The 16,619-nt window shown below is 49.2% G+C and overlaps 1 protein-coding gene and 1 long non-coding RNA gene across 4 annotated transcripts in view; one reads left to right on the forward strand and one right to left on the reverse strand.

Moving 5' to 3' along the window:
- The window catches only part of Znf423 (zinc finger protein 423), a 303,273-nt gene that overhangs the window by 39,874 nt on the left and 246,780 nt on the right, over positions 1–16,619 (reverse strand). The window lies entirely within an intron of this gene.
- Positions 4,205–15,695, forward strand: LOC118583631. Its single transcript, XR_004944972.1, has 3 exons — positions 4,205–4,342; positions 8,466–8,592; positions 14,210–15,695. It is a non-coding gene; the product is annotated as an uncharacterized LOC118583631 (long non-coding RNA).

Here is a 16,619-nt window from a genome sequence, read left to right on the forward strand (position 1 = left end):
TAGACACACAGAAGATGTTCAATAAAGGCCGGGTTGGATTGATTAGCTGCTGACTCACGCTTGCCATATCTCATGGCTCTGGGGATGGATCAGCTCTACAGTACATGAGCCATGGTGGCACCCCAAACCCTTTCAGATGCCACTTGACATACCTAGGTGCCAGCCTTGCTGTATAGTTCCAGGCACCACACACACAATGACTAGCAAGGCTGAGTCTTCCCAAGAGTCATGCCCCAGCCAGTGTGCTGCTCTTAGCTGGTCTTGGCTGTCTTCTGCTTACTTGCTTCATTCAGCTGACACTTCCCAGGCAAGCACAGCATTCAGAGCTCAAGTGCCAACTGCAACCCACAAGCTGAGGGCTCTAGGCTGGTGGCAGCAACCAGAGACTAGCATCCTCCCTGCCTCACAAGACTACTGTGTGCACCTGCAGGTTATAGCAAGCATTGTTATCATCACACTAACTACTGACAGTAGTAGACATGCTGGACACACAGGGGTATCAGAAGTCATTGAGACCCTCTCTACCATATCAAGCATGCTGAGAAAGAAAAGTCTAAAAGGCCAAGCCAAAGAACATATGCAAAAACCCTCAGAGAAAAAAATATCCCAAACCAGGGTTCTCAGAGATGCAGAGGCCTAGGGTGACCCAACAGCCCAGCTAGGCACACACCAGCCCCTTCCTTCATGCTACATTCAGACTTGAGACTCAGAGCAGGGACCCCATGGACACTCTAAGGGCAAGTGGAACAGTAGAGGCCTATCATGATGAACCAGAGTCTGGGTATTGCCAAAGGCTTGCTTGCTGAAAGGATGGTATCTCTCTTCCCACTAGACAGCACACACACACACACACACACACACACACACACACACACACACATCGCACATGCATGCAAGCACCTGTTAGCACATTTGCTGAACCATTTTGAAGTCTGGCAAAGTAAACTTTTCCACTACAGCATCTCTCACTACAGCAAATACAGCTCCCCATTCCTTTGTGGTGAGTTCAGGTTCCTAGGGAAAGAAGACACTCAATGATGACTTCCCTGCCTTTACTGCATGCTTTAACTGTTCTGATCATACAAGGGAGGGGCCTTAGCAAAGCCTTGGAACTCTGCAAGCCAGGTCCCAGCAAGTCCATAAACTGAGACTTTTTGTAAGTCCCCTGAGTGGAGCTCTGAAAAAAACCTTCCTCTCCCTGCCCAGGGCTGCGAAGGGCAGAGATCCTGTAAGCCTTATGGAGACTAGGCATATACCCACAAGATCAGCATCCAAGATGAAATACAAGTCCAAGTGGCCTTTAGCCCAGCATATAACCCAGAACCTCTCCCTGCCTTTCCATAAGCCCTTGCAGCCGTGGGCTGGGCACTAAGAAGCCATTCTCTGCACCAGGGTACACTCAGAGGAAAGACTAGGCTCTTGCAGTGAGAGCCAGCACAAACGGCACTCAATCAGAGATCAGGGGTGGGAGGATGGCGCACGGTGATATGTGTGTGCATATGTGTTTCTCCAAGGTAAACAGTATTTAGTACCTGTCCATGGTCCTGCCCACCGAACCAAGTCGCTTCTCTAAACAGCAGTGCCTCCAGCAGTGGTGGTAAGCATGCCCTCCCTACAGTACTATCTGGGTTTGTGGAGTGGCAAGAGAAAACTGTTAGGGTCACAGGAAGAAACCAAGGGATCACCTGCAAACAGCAGGACGCTTAGTGTTGCCTGGCTGCACTGTCTAGCTTTTCTGTGATGAGAACCAATAGCTTTTGTAATAAAATAGAATTAACGCTTTTTAATTTTAAAAATTGAACTCAAGTTGAGCTTAGCGGCACATGTCTTCAATCTTAGCACTTGGAAGGCAGAGGCAGGTAATCTTTGTGAGTTCAAGTCCAGCCTGGTCTGGTCTACAGGGTGAGTTTCCAGGACAGTCAGCACTATACAGTGAGACCTTGTCTTGAAGAAATAGATAAAATAAAATGAAAAAATAGAATCCAGTGAATAATGAGTGGTATTGACAGGATACTCACTCTGTAACTAGAGGTGACTGGAGCACACATCTCCTAGCCCCCCTGACCCCCTGCCCTGTAGGTCCCTGGATAAGACAGGCTAGTCAAAGCACAGAGAATGAGTGTCTGTGGAATGCTCAACAATAAAGGAGACACTCGCTTCCCTCTGAAACTCAAGGAACATCATGGAAGAGAAGAGGATTAGAAAGATTTTAAGAGCCAAGGGTCAAGAAAGGCCTGGGAGAAACTATGTCTTCTGGATATGACAGGACCACTATATTTATGAACTGACAGCAGCTGTGGTTGTCTGCATAAGATCTTCAAGGGATCAAACCATCCAGCATGGAGGAGGGAGGAGTTCACAAGCCCCCCCACCTCTAGCTGAAAAGTTTTTGACAGTTGATGGCTGCTAGAGGAAAGTGAGCCTATTTTCATTAAGGATGTGACACCAGGTAGGTCAATGATGCTACAGTGAATGGCCCACACCCAGGAGTATATGGGTACCACAAATTGGATGCAGTGCATTATTAAAAAAAAAAAAGGTGTGAAGTTGGGAAGGGTTCTTAAGAATCTGGGCTGGGCGGTGGTGGTGTACGCCTTTAATCCCAGCACTCCAGGAGGCAGAGGCAGGTGGATCTCTGTGAGTTCGAGGCCAGCCTGGTCTACAGAGTGAATTCCAGGAAAGGCACAAAGCTACACAGAGAAACCCTGTCTCGAAAAACAAAACAAAACAAAACAAACAAACAAAAAAGAATGTATCTGGGAGGGCGGGGCAGTTATGATCAAAATATATTGTATGCAGGTATAAAATTCTCCAAGAATTAATAAACATATTATATTTTAAAAGACTATAGGCTGTGGCCCACAAAGACCTATGTTGGGGCAGACTGCTCCCTGTTGCCTTGACTGTGTTCTCTCACCTGTCAGGAGGAGGGCTGGGTCACTTTCCAAATCCAGGCTCTGGCACTGTGATGAAAAAATTCCCCTTCCTGGCTGGGAAACTCCCTCTCTGTGGAATGAGGAAAATTGTGACCATGTACATACAGGCTGACTGATGGTATGCCTTCCTATAGCTTGGCAGACGCCTGCTGGGCACTTGGCAAACCGTAGTTCCTCAGCACGGCGGTGATGACGTTTGAACAAGGTTAAGTCTCCACGCATTCTCATGTTAGGCATCAACTGTACTACATGTAGGGTTGGGGGATGGGTGCTACAGGCTCATGTACCGGACAGCTAAATGCAACCAACATGACTCCTGACCACAAAGCTGGAGGCCGGGAGGAAGGGGGAATGCAGGCCAGTTCTGATGGGTGAGCCCTCATGGGTGAAGAGCTGGCATGTGACAGACCCCATGACCTGCTCAGATGTTCTTAGCAGCAGAGGCCTCTGGCTGGGTCCAGGCGGGACCCCTGGGGGCAGGCAGCCGCTCCAAGTGCTGAGGGCCAGATGCAGCCTGACCAGATCTGCGTTCTCCATGAGATTGAAGATGACAGGCATGGGGGTGGGGAGAAGCTGGGTCACAAGGAAACTTGGCAGTGAGACATGGGAGAGGACCAGCTGGACTCACGGGGCCCCGTGTCCCCACATTTGGAGGGCCCAGTGAGAGGCCATCTCTTCATCCCTGAATGTCTGGGGTCCATGCCTTCTTGTTGCCCACTCATCCCTCTGGCGCCCAAAGTCAGGGCAGAAAGCAATAGAAAGATCCAATGTTTGTTCGTTGAATGCTAATTTGACGGAGGAGTGGGCATGGGGGAGTGTTTATAATCAGCACTCCAACAAGCCACAAACGACGCCAGTATTTTATAAGCTTGTTAGAAACAAATCACCCCTCAGCTGATATTTACTTACTGATGAATCATAAAAGGGCTCAATACACAAAGAGTAATCCGAAAAGAATGTCTTTCTTGGTTCTGTCTTCAGCAACAGTGCTGGGAGCCTGCCTGGCCCAGCCTCAGCCTCTCCCCCATCCTCAGCAGCCTCCCCAGGGTGGCATGTTGCTGGCACCAGCCCTCTGTGCTCCCCCCCTTCACTGGCCTCCGTCCTTCTGCCGCCCCCGGAGTCCTCGGCAGGAGCGGATCCAATCCTGCTAATTTGCATGATGATGAAGCCTCCAGTGCGGGCTGGGTCTTAAGAGGGTTGGGAAGAAATATGCCCTGTCCTTTGGAGAGGAGCACAGAAGGCTCTGCGATGCCCAGGAGGATTGGGGCTCCTGGCAGGTGGGTGGGGGTGGCCAGGCAGGGGCAGCGCCCGCCAAGGACGGCTCAGCTCTACTGCCCGCTGAGCTTATGTCCAGCTGGCCCAGCTGAAGAGAGACCTGCCCAGGGCTTAAAGCAGCAGGAAGTGAGGTATGAGTACCAGCTCCAGACTCAGCCTAGACAGGCCCAGGTCAGAGTGACCGACACTTACCGGCTAACTGACCTTGAGCAACCATGGACCTCTCTACATCTCAGATCTGGAAAACAGGGGCACATGCTGGCTGGGAGGACCAGGAGAGGCAGCTATGAGCATTAACCAGAGCAGCCTATCAGCCACTGTTGGGTACCCACTGCATTAGAATTGCCATCAGTCTTTCTTGAGTTACCAGGTCCCATAAATCTGTCTGCCTCGTAGTCATCTCTTCCTCCTTCCAGCTAGCCAGCCCCCCCAACACCCCTACACCCCAAACCATCCATCCATTGATTTAACAAATGACAGGCATACTATACTAGGCAGTCCTGGAGACAGGTGCAGCTGACACATGTCCCATCTTTAAATTGCCTCCAGTAACAAAAGGGGTCCCAAAGTGAGGATGGTGCTACCCAGGGAGGCAGTAGAAGGCAGAGGCAGGCAGTGTGGGGTGTGGCAAGGGGTGTCATGTCTGCTTTCTACACATTTTCAGCTTCTGAGGCCTTAGCATGCTGTACTCTTAGGGTGTGAGCTTTAGTCTGCAGTCTTGCCTAAGCAGGACGGGGAGTGGCAGGCATAGCATAAGCGTAAAGCAGGCAGGAAGGAGGCAGGTCCTTAACGGAGTGCATGATGGGGAGAGGAAACTGCAGAGGAAGAACTGTCCTAATCTGTCTGTTACATAGTAGATTCAGGAACACCAAGTCAGTGGATGGATGGATGGATGGATGGATGGATGGATGGATGGATGGATGGACGGACAACTTCCTGGGGGCGGGCCTATCTGAGAACATGTTTGAGTACAGAAGTGAGGAGAAGGTTCCCAAGGAGGGTGACTTAGGAGGATTTGGGGAAGGCTGGAAGATGCTGGTATGCAGGGGGGACTGGAGCGTGCCTCCATCTTGCCAGGTGCAGTCTGGGAGTTCTTCCACCCTGCAGACACTGAGTATAGGTGCATCACTGGCATTGACAACAAGCAGGGATGGGGTGCAACGCTCCTGACCTCACAGCTCCCTTGGTTCTTTAGTAAACAGGAGCTGCCCTGCAGAACTGCAGGAAAGCATGGTCCCAGTGAGTTGGTTGCTCTCTACAGCAACACATAGCACAGACGGACAGACTGATACTGCTTAAACAAGTTAAGTGCCGAGTTTTGTCTAAGGTTATAGGAACTCAATTCTGAACTCCTGTGATATCAGGACACAGGCCAAGGAGCTCACACTGGTCTTCTGGCTCCCTGACACAGGCCATCTTTGTCTCTTGCAGCCTTCTAAGTCCTCTGGGAAAAGAACAATACTTAGTCCTATTTTATAAAGATATTATTGTTATCATTTCTGTTGCTATTATTATTATTATTATTATTATTATTATTATTATTATTATTTTGATTTTTAGAGACAGGGTTTCTCTGTGTAATAACTCTGGTTGTCCTGGAACTCACTTTGTAGACCAGGCTGGCTTTGAACTCACAGAGTTCCGCCTGCCTCTGCCAATTGCTGGGATTAAAGGTGTGCACCTGAGCCACCACCACCCGGCTAAGATTTATTTATTTTCATTTCATGTGCATGAGTGTTTCTATTGCACATATGTATGTGTACCATGTATGTGCCTGGTACCCGAGAAAGCCAGAAGAGGGTATCAGATACCCTGCAACTGGAGTTAGAGTTGTGAGCTGCCATGTGGATGTCGGGAACTAAACACGGGTCCTTTGCAAGAGCAGCAAGTGCCCTCAACCACTGAGCTAGTCCTGTTTTATAGATGTGACACCTATTTTCTAAGCACCACAAAAGACACAAGTGGCAGTGTAAGCTGCCACCCAGGTCTCTGATCTTGAGCAGAGCTCTTCCTCTGCTCCAGGGTATAGGGCAAGATGGTGGAGGCCAGGGAAGGGAAGGGCAGACTTGAGGAGGGCACCCTATTACATGCCAGCCGGTGCAACCTGGACCCTGGCCACCGCACACCCTTGCCATCTTGTCCACCCTGCTTGCAGCCTGTGAACTCCATGGCATCTTGCCGAGCCCTGATATCCACGTGCAGGTCTGAGTGACCACCTGCTCTCCCCACCCAATGCCCAAGGCTGAGCAAGAAAATCGGCCACAGGCAGACTGATAGCTCAGCTACAGTGACTCTCTGAAGTTACTTTGCATGATAATTTTGAAGTTTGGGTGCAAAATGACTCTGTACAGCTCATGGACGTGAATGGGTTTGTCTGTGCCAGACAGACTAGACCTCAAAGTTAGTGATTAGTGACCACAGGCCCTTCTGGACTCCTCAGCGCCTACCAGATGCCAACCAAGACTCCTTGACACTGGATGATCTAGGGATACCTCTTCTGGACAGTCTAAGGGTGGTGTTCTTGCACAGCACATGATGCAGCCTAAACTTCAAGCAGCAGAGCCGAGCTCTGGACCCCCAGAAGATTCTAATTACTATCATTAAGAATTTCTATTAGCACCAGGTGGCGGCGGCGCACGCCTTTAATCCCAACACTTGGGAGGCAGAGGCAGGTGGATCTCTGTGAGTTTGAGGCCAGGCTGGGTTACATAGAGAGCTCTAGGACAGGCAGGGCTACACAGAGACCCTGTTTCGGAGAGTGAGAGACTTTTCATTAGAAGCTGAATAAGGACAATTCAGTTCAACACTGAAAACAGAGCGAAGTAGCATGATTAAGAGTCAGGCTGCTTGCCAGGAGACGTCAACCAGTCCACTGGCAGACAGGCTGTCCAGCATGGTAAGAGGACATGCTCTCCACCCAGCACCTGCACACAGTAGCCCCACAATTGATGCTTTCTGAGTCAGTGAACAAGGGCGATACATTTTAAGAACACACATGCTTTCCCACAGGGCTATTCTCTACTTCATTGTAAGCCATTTTAATATTCATTTATATCGTTACTTCTGTTTTCCAAGAACAGCTCTCCACCCAAGAAGTGCTGTGATTTAAAAAAAAAAAAAGTGTTTCGTGGAGGGGTGCCAATCCCCCCTTTAAACCCACAGTCATCACTCCTGGCCACTAGGAGACAAGGTCCTGGGGCATTAAATGGAGGTCTCCATGTCCTATCCATGTCTTACCCATGAAGGACTTTACCTCATCCTTGTGGGAGATTAAAGAATAAAGGTGGGATTTCATCACAAAGTTCAAGGTTTACACTCAAGGTCAAGACATAGGATTAAGCCACTCACACAGAAAATGTGTCTCTAGAAGCTTTGCTATAATGAGCAGGTTTGGAAGTAAAGCCGAAGCTGATGGGCTTGGAAGAAAGCTCAGCCACTAGGCTTTCAGAGTATTGTCTGCAACCCCCTCCAGTCCCTACTGGCCTGCATTCTAATTCCCCACCCTGGTTGAGGAGAATTCACTCCTTAAAGCAAAGCAAGAGGGAAGACAGAGCTTGGCAGGTATGACTGGGAAACATACATGCTGGTTTTCTGTATGCTGGGTAACCTTAGGAAAATTATCTAACTTCTTCATTGCCAATAATGGGACTTGTGGGGAGGATCAATTGGCATTCTCAGCACACTGCCAAAAATCATTAAGTTTGAGCTAATCATAGGAAAAGTGTATTAGTCAGGATAGGCTAGAATATGCTTGGTAACAAATGGCCCCAGCTTTCAAGAGCTATAGACAAGTTTTATCTCTTATTGTTCTTCATATCCTTTGCAGAGGGCTCTCTGCTCAGACATTGCTTGAGTACCTGCACTGGTGACAGTTTCTGACAGTGACAGTTACTGTCCCAGGCAATGAGAGTATTCCAGAGCACCCCCACACACACACCCCCAGAGGATAAATGCTCTCATCTGCAGATGACCTAGGCTACTTCCACACACAGAATTAGCTACAAGAGGCACCCAACCCTAAGGCACCAGGATGTGTAACACAACCTCACACCAAAGGAGGACACTAAGGACTCCCAGTCACCAAGAAGAGCTATGTCGCTTGCCAGAGGACTCTCTCACTCTCAAAGCAAAAGTCAGGAAGATGCTGGGCAGAAACTGAAAACTGGCGACAAGCCTCTCCAAAAAACGTTCCAGCAGGCCAAGGTCCAGGCTTTGAAGGGGCAGGGATATTGAGTCATACTCTCCATTTCTCAGGGTCAGCTCCAGAGTGGTGAGGGGTCCCAGCAGGGTCCCTGAAGTTCCCATGCCTTCTCCTGAAGGCAGAAGGTGAGCCCTCTCTCCAACCCTTCACAGGCCACCAGCTCTCCAAAGAGCACACCAGGTAAATGCCATGCGCCGTCCTGGGGCTTCCCGCAAAAGTCGCTCTCTCGCCGATAATGGCTTTAGGAGGCTATGCAGCCGCACGCCTGGCATCTGAAGCATCGTCTGAGGCCAGGTGTTGCATCTCTAATTAGGACGGGGATTTTTTTCACCCCACACAGAATTTACATAATTGGGAAGGAGGTTACTGCGAGGACCATCCCCACCAATTGTGCATTTTCCATGCCCTCCTTCCACTTTCCTTTGCACACTTCAAATTTAAGGCAGAAATGAATCTATTTGAATTTTTTGAAATTAATTATCATCATTGCCACAGAAAATGTATCTGCTGCCTTCCTTGGGGAGTTGAAAGAGGAGGGGGGTGATCTTGACTACAGAGGAGTGCAGGGGAGCGCCACATGCCACCCATTGCTCTCTCAAGCATCCCCCTTCAATGGCAACACAGCCTCACTCAGTGGTCCTCACAGCTCCAACCTGATCATCCTGTGCATTCTTCAGAATTTTTTGAGCACCAAAATTAATGCTTTAAAATGTCACTTGCTGCAGTAAAATTTATCAACATTATTATATACCACGGAAACTGCCATCCCAGACAAATGCACGACATTAGACTTGGTCTAGAGCTCCCCAGAGGGAACGTTTGCTGCAATTTGTATAACAGTTTATATATTTATGCTATTTAATGGTACAAAGCAATAATTATGACTTCATTCACTGATAAGCAACGGCATTACATAAATCTGATGCGGATTTAGAACGTGCCAGCTCTGACGCTGGTGGACCAGTTGTAAATTATGTTGCCGTTAAAAAAAAAAATCCAAGCAAATATGAAGGAGCAGCAGGAAACTAATAATGCATCTCCAGCTGCTGCAGTTAACCTGCAAATGTGGCCATCTGCACCTTGGGAGGAGGGGAAGGGGAGTGGGAGGCAGGGCGGAGCAGCAGAGCCTTCAGCCCTCCCAAGCACAAAGCCTGCCCCAACGTCCAACCAAGACCCTTGCTTTCCTGCTAGCCTGCAACTGCCCCAACTTCCAGGCCTCCTCTCACCTCTGGTGCCCCTCTGTACTCAGCCTGAGGAAGGCAGGTGACTTCGCTCCTCTCCTCTCTCTTCCCTCCTCCTCAGAGCTCCCAACTCAGCAGGGCCTACCTGGCCAGGCAACTTCCTTCACAGACCACTTCCACTTTTTTTCTTCATTTCTAGGTTTTCTTTTTTAACACTTCACAGACTTAGTTTGCAAGGTTTTTGTGTTGGTTTTTTTTTTTTTTTAATATTAAGGGAGTGAAGGAAAGCAAAGTATGCTTATGAGATGGGCCCCACTTCACCCAAGCCAAGGGCACAAACGGATTCCTGCTCAGCCCAGTGGGTGGCAAGCAGAAGAGAGAGTTCTGGGCCCTAACTCCCCAGAAGCTGGAGGGCTTGGCTATGGCCCAGACCCTGTCTCATTCTGGGGAACCTGGAGGGCTTGAAAGTACAGGGAGAGAGCCAGGCTCCTTGGATGGACCTCCGACTCAGAACTGAGGTACCAGGGACCCTTTGTTCCCTTCTTCTATCTAAAGATAGGTTAGAAGGGGCATGTCCTCCTCCTCTAAGGAGAGGATTGTACTGACCGCATTGATGCTCACCCTGCATCATGCCCCATGTCTTACCAGCCTCTGTGCTGACTGTGGCTGCTGAGCCAGTTGCTCAGGAAAGAAAACTGAGTCCCAGAGAGACTACACAACTTGCATGTCAGCTCAACTCAGGAACCACATGTTTGAGCCACCAGTGCAGAAGAGTGTTTCTAGGCCACCTAACCCCCCCTCCTTCCCTCTTTTCTGGGTAGCCATGGCTGTCCTGGAACTAGCTCTGTAGACCAGGCTGGCCTTGAACTTACAGAGATCTGCCTGTCTTTGCCTTCCAAATACTGGATTAAAGGCGTGCACCACCACCACTCAGCTAACCTGCATATCTCAAATTGCAACCCGCAGCAAGAAACAGATGCCGTGACATAGTCCCTCATTAAGACTCGTGGGTGTGAGGCCAAACACCTGCTCTACAAAACTACATCCACAATGCTCCTGGTGTCAGGGACAGAACACAGGCCCCTGCCCCTGGAGCCACCTGCAGACACTGCTGTGGCATATTCCTGCTCCTCAGTTGTTCCCCGCCACACTATTCCACAGCATCCCTTGTGATCGCTTGCCCCTTGCTCATTTTGCTGATGGGCTAGACTTCATTGATTTCATGATTTGCTGATGGAGCTCCTTCCTCAATTTCCAGTAGGAAAATCAGAACTCAGAGGTCTTCACGGGCCTGTGCCTCAGCCAGAAGCCAAGCCCAGGCCTCTAGTCCGCTTCCCACCAAACTCTGGCTTGATGTCCTCCCCAAGTCCTTCCCGCCTGGGCCTTCCCAGAGCCACTTCTGAGCATACGGGGTTCCTGGCCATAGTGTGATTCAGAGGGGAGCATCGACTGAGGATGAAGAGGGAAGAGGCAGAAGCAGGGCTCTCAAGGTGGGTCCAACTGAAGATTCGGAGGGTCGGGTAGAGACAACAGTCTATCATCTCCGTGGGCTGCTCCTCAAGGCAGGGAGTGGCAATTGCCTGGCCCCAGGCTTCCCTCAGGATTAGCTCACCTGCTAGATCCAACAGGGGCCCATTGTGGCTGGTGTGTAGGCAGGTGCCTTCACACTTGAGATCAGACCCAAGAGTCACAGAGAAGATCTTCCCCAGCTTCCCCAGCCCGGAACTCTCCCTGTCATCACATTCCCACCTGAAGGTCTCTCATGCCATTTCTAGGTCTCTGAAGGGAAGCCTGGGACACAGGGTGAGAGGCGGTTCCCCCAGCTGCCTCCTGTCTACAGCTTCCTATGGTTTTGACAAAATGATTATACAATTATGAAAAAAACAGCCTTTTTTAGAGTGGGCATGGTGGCCACTCATGCCTATAAACATAGTAGCACTTTGGAGGCAGATGCAGAGGCAGAAGGATTAGGAGTTCAAAGCCAGCCTCTGCTACAGAGCAAATTTGATCCCACCTGGGGCCATATGAGACTCGGTTCAAGAAAAGGAAGGAAGAAAGGGAGGGAGGGAGGGAGGAAAATAACATTTTCTTAATTCTTTCTAAACACCTAATGGCAGGCCTTTCCAAAGCAAAATTTTAGAAGCCTACATCTATCACTTCTCCAAGATGACTTCAGGCGGCTCACAGCTCTACCTCCACACGTCTTGGCTTATACATGCTAGCATTTGTGAGGACATGGCCTTCTATTTTGATGAGCTAGAAAAATACCCCCTCAATGGGAACCTATTCAGTGACCCAGCCTGCAGATTCTGGGGACTAATTCCTCAGCAAAGCCCAAGGAGTGTGGATTAGCCCTGCCCACCACAGGGTGTGTGCAAACTGGAACTCAGAGCAGGGATGTTGAGGAAGAGCTGAGTCACTGGAAGGACCACACAGGCAGAGCTGAAGATGGCAGTTAGCCCAAGATGCCAGGAAGGTAAAGGGCATGGCCCCTCGAGACTGCCGCTGAGGACAAGTGGGGATGCTAAGGGAGGTTCTTCAACACAACCTGGACACATTTGGGAAGGGAGAATTTTAACTGAGAAAATGCCTCCATAAGACTGGCCTGTAGGCAAGTCTATAGGGTATTTTCTTAATTAATGATTGATGTGGGAGAGCCCAAGTCAGTGTGGGCAATGTCACCCCCTGGGTAGGTAGTCATGGATGGCGTAAAACAGACTGAGGAAGCCGTGGAAAGCAAGCCAGTACCCAGCATTCTTCCATCCTCCACTGCCTTGAGTTCCTGCCAGGACTTCCCTCCTTGATAGAGTGGGACTTGAGAGCTGAAGCTGAAATAAACCTTCTCCTCCTCAAGCTTTTGGTCATGTATTTTATCATATCAATAGAATCTGAAGTAAGAAAGTACTCAAATTAGGTAGAGGTCAAGGTACTGAGACACGTGGACAGCAGTGTGGCCTCCTGCTGGGAGCCACACTATGTGTGCACACACCTGCACCCACGTATGCTTCAGAACTAGTTATCAACATTTTAAAAGACATGAGATTTTATATTAAATCTGAACCTCTGAGCTGAGTGCTGGTGGCGCATGCCTTTAGTCCCAGCACTCGGGAGGCAGAGGCAGGTGGATCTCGGTGAATTTGAGGCCAGCCTGGGCTACAAAGGGAGTTCCAGGACTGTTAGAAAAACTCAGTCTCAAACAAACAAACAAACAAACAGACCCTTTATCTTTGCAAACTTGGGACTCTCCAAAATGCAGTCAGTCTCCTGAATACCAAGGCAAAGGAAGTGAGTTCTCGCCGGCCACCATAACACAGCAGTTCTGTTCTGTCTCACACCCATTAACAACCCTGCAGCTCCAGCTTCCATACGCAAGAGCAAAGGACAACATGCTTCCAGTTCCCCTGCCACAAACTAGCTGTGTGACTTAGGCAGGCTCCTGTCCCTCTCTGGGTCACAATAAAGCCAGAATGGAGGCTAGAAATCAACTCCTCTTGTGCTTGATGTCTCCTACACATCATCTCTGGCCCTTTAGCATAGGGGTGACCTAGGTGAGGATTTCTCAATGAGAAGACAGCGTGAAGGGGAGGCACAACCATGTCAGCCACCCCCACAAGCCCTGGCACCTTCCCCGAGGCTGTGCTGACACCACTCCTCAGAAGCTTGATATGAATATTGTGTCAGAGCCTGGATATATTAAGAATGACAATGCGTTATTACTGCAGCAGGGAAATCTCATGAGTCCAGGAGATAGGATTTCAAACTCCTCAGCCAAAAATCAATAGTAATGCCCAAGCATTTGTAAAAGAAGCATGTCAGCCTGCATTGGGGAAGACATGCTTTCGGTTTCCACAAAACCAAAGGGACAGGTGCAAGTGTGTCGTTCACATTCACAGAGAATGGGCAGCAGGGCATGTCTGCAGGCCCAGAGACCACACCAGGGCCTTACTGAGCAGGCAGCAAAGCCTGGGGTGCTCCTTGCCCTGATAGATGCAGGAGGGCCCACTTCCCAAATTGCTTCTGGAAACTGCTCCGCCCTAGAAACCAAGCTTGCCTGGGAAGTAAGAAAACAGGTATGGCACCTGGAACACCATCGGGGTGGTTCTTAGCTGCAAACTGGGTAAAGGGAAAGCAGCTTTATGAACCTCCTGGGATTACTGTAAGAACCAAAACTCTGGGTTTTTAGAAAAGTCAAATGTGCCAGAGGAGGCATGCAAACCCACGGAAAACACACAGGCTCTGAAGGCAGAGAGAGCTGGTTCCAGACCCAGCAGTGCCACAGAGAGCAACAATAACCTCCTCTCACCTTCAAGGGTGTCCCAGGAGTTGAAGGTAGCATCTGCTGTGTCTGGCACAGTATCACCTCCCAATAATTACAGACTTCAATATGATGATCATTACCAAAAATACAAAGTAATGCAGGGTATCCTGCCCCGCCTATTTTGGGGAGACAGGGTCTTACAGGTAGCCCAGGCTGACCTTGAATTCTAAATCCTTCTAACTCTGCCTCCAGAGTGCTGGGATTCCAACTGTGCACCATGGCTGTCTATATGCATTTCTTGATTAGATTAGTCGGTAGCTGGAGTATTTTCATGAAATATTGTCTTTCTCCGATACAGGATTCCCCAGCTTACAAAATTCCCTTTTTCTTGAGTGAAGCTTGTAAAGGAAGTGAGAGAAAGTCTTTCCATTTGACTAGAAACTGAAGCTCCCAAATGGATATGACTGAGACAAAGACACACCTCGAATGGTCGCAGCAAGGAGCACACGGCATCAATGCAATCCTGACGCAGGCGCAGAAGAACCCCAAACCTTCACGGACTACCCCCTCCTTAGCTGCGGGCGTGCCCTCTGCCCCCCAAACAATGATCTCTTTTTAACACTGACTCTCGAAGGGATGGGGATTGGATACCCACGTGGGGAGAACCCCAAAGAGCTCCTTCCTATTGGCTCCTGACTTTCCAGATCTCAAGCCTGAAGCCACGTCTTCTGACTGCAGTTTCACAGCCAATGGGCAAGGAGATTGAAACCTCGCTCCCTCCTTCCCCACATGGACATAAGGGGGCGGGGCAGGACATGGCAGCAGGGGACACAAGTGTTGAGACTGAGTCTGCTACTGCCACACGTGCCAGAGCCGAGGCAGCACCCAGGCCACTACCATGGCTGCCTCCAGCACATGGTGTGCTCTGGATCCCCCAATGGATGACAAGGACATAACTATGCAGGCCTTAGTTACCTCAACTGTCTGGCTGATCCCCCACTCTCCTTGACTGTTTTGTTCAAACTGAAATGAGATGCTTCAAGAGCCAAGCAGGCAGAAGGTGGAGGGCACCCAAGGGGTCTCCAGGGTCAGCTGAAGCTGGTTCATGCCCAATCCCATTTTCAAAGCAATACAATGTTTATATATGTATGTATATATACATACACACACACACACACACACATCTGAGTGTACAGATACATGTTCACACGTATGTCAGCACACATGTGTAAGTGAGTCTTCTTTTCAATTGCTTTCTACTTTATTTACTCAGGCAGGACTCTGAACCGAACCAGGAATTTGCCGATACAACCAGTCAAGCTACCCAGCTTGTCCAAGAATCCTGCATCTTTACCTTCAAGAGCCTTGGGATTGATTACAGGGGAGCCCCCATACTCACCTACATTTACACGGATGCTGGGGACCTGAACTCTGGACTTTGCACTGGCATGGCAAGTGCTCTAACTACTGAGCCATCTTCTCAGCCCTGTTTTGGTTGGAGTGCTGAAACCCAGGATCTGCCCCTGCACCTGCCTCTGGACTGCTGGGTTCCAGGGGCGTAAGCACCCAGAAACATCAGTTTATGAGCCTACTTTGGCCACAGCAAGTGGTCATCTCCTTCCTTGCTCCAGACTCTGTGAAGCCAGGTATGCCCATGTGGTCAGAATGCTTGTTGCGAGGTCTCTGGTAACCTAAAAGTGCTTTATGTGACATGATGCAATTATCAACAGGACACTTGGAAGTTCACCTCAACTCTACCCCTCTCAGTAGCCCATGTTGGCACTGAGTTTGCTTCTCTGCAAAGAGAAACATCTTTCATGAGGTCTTTTTTTAGTATTTAAAATTACATGTGTATGTGCACGCCATGGCATGCGTGTGGAGGTCAGAGGACAACTTGTGGGAGTCAGTTATCTCCCCTACCATGTAGGTCCTGGTCATCAAACTCAGGTCTTCAGGCTTGGCACCGAGAGCCTTTTGTCACTGTACAGCCTTGCTGGCCCTTCCGTGAGACAGATCTTAAGGACGGAAGTGCCTGGCTCAGTGCCTCATGCACAGCTGGTGCTCAGCACGTACAGGCTGAAGAGATGTTTGAGAAAACAGTCCAGAGTGAATGGGTGTGAGTGACAGTTGCCTTTTTGAGAGTCCAGTGAGTGAAAACGGTACTTTAAAAGAAATGGCTTTGTCACTATGGAACTTTACCAAGAACCATCACTTTCTTTGGTATTCCATAGGCTTCTTTAATAATTAAATGTTTAAAAAGATAATAGGCCTTATGGCAAATATGCCTACATTTGAAACAGTATGGACAAATATGTAGGAAAGGAAATATCCTTAAAACAGCAATGAAAACAAAATTCATAATCTATTCCTTCAGAGTCTTTAATATCTTATCAATAAGGCCCTGTTGCCAGTTCAGGAGCAACCAGTGTATCCATGTCCAGAGTACTGAGTACTTCCGATCAAGCCATGCAGGAGGCCCTGGAAAACAGCTTCTCAGAACATACACCAAAAGCAGTAAGCTCGACAGGTGGTGGTGGTCCACGCCTTTAATCCCAGCACTTGGGAGCCATAGGCAGGAGGATCTCTGTGAGTTCGAGGCCAGCCTGGACTACAGAGTGAGATCCAGGACAGGCACCAAAACTACACAGAGAAACCTTGTCTCAAAAAAAACAAAAACAAAACAAAACAAACAAACAAACAAACAAAAACAACAAAACAAAAAAGCGGTAAGCTCTCGCTGTGGGCTGGACACAGCACCAATCATTTTG

This window comes from Onychomys torridus, chromosome 5 (assembly GCF_903995425.1).
Source record: "Onychomys torridus chromosome 5, mOncTor1.1, whole genome shotgun sequence".
Lineage (NCBI taxonomy): Eukaryota > Metazoa > Chordata > Mammalia > Rodentia > Cricetidae > Onychomys > Onychomys torridus.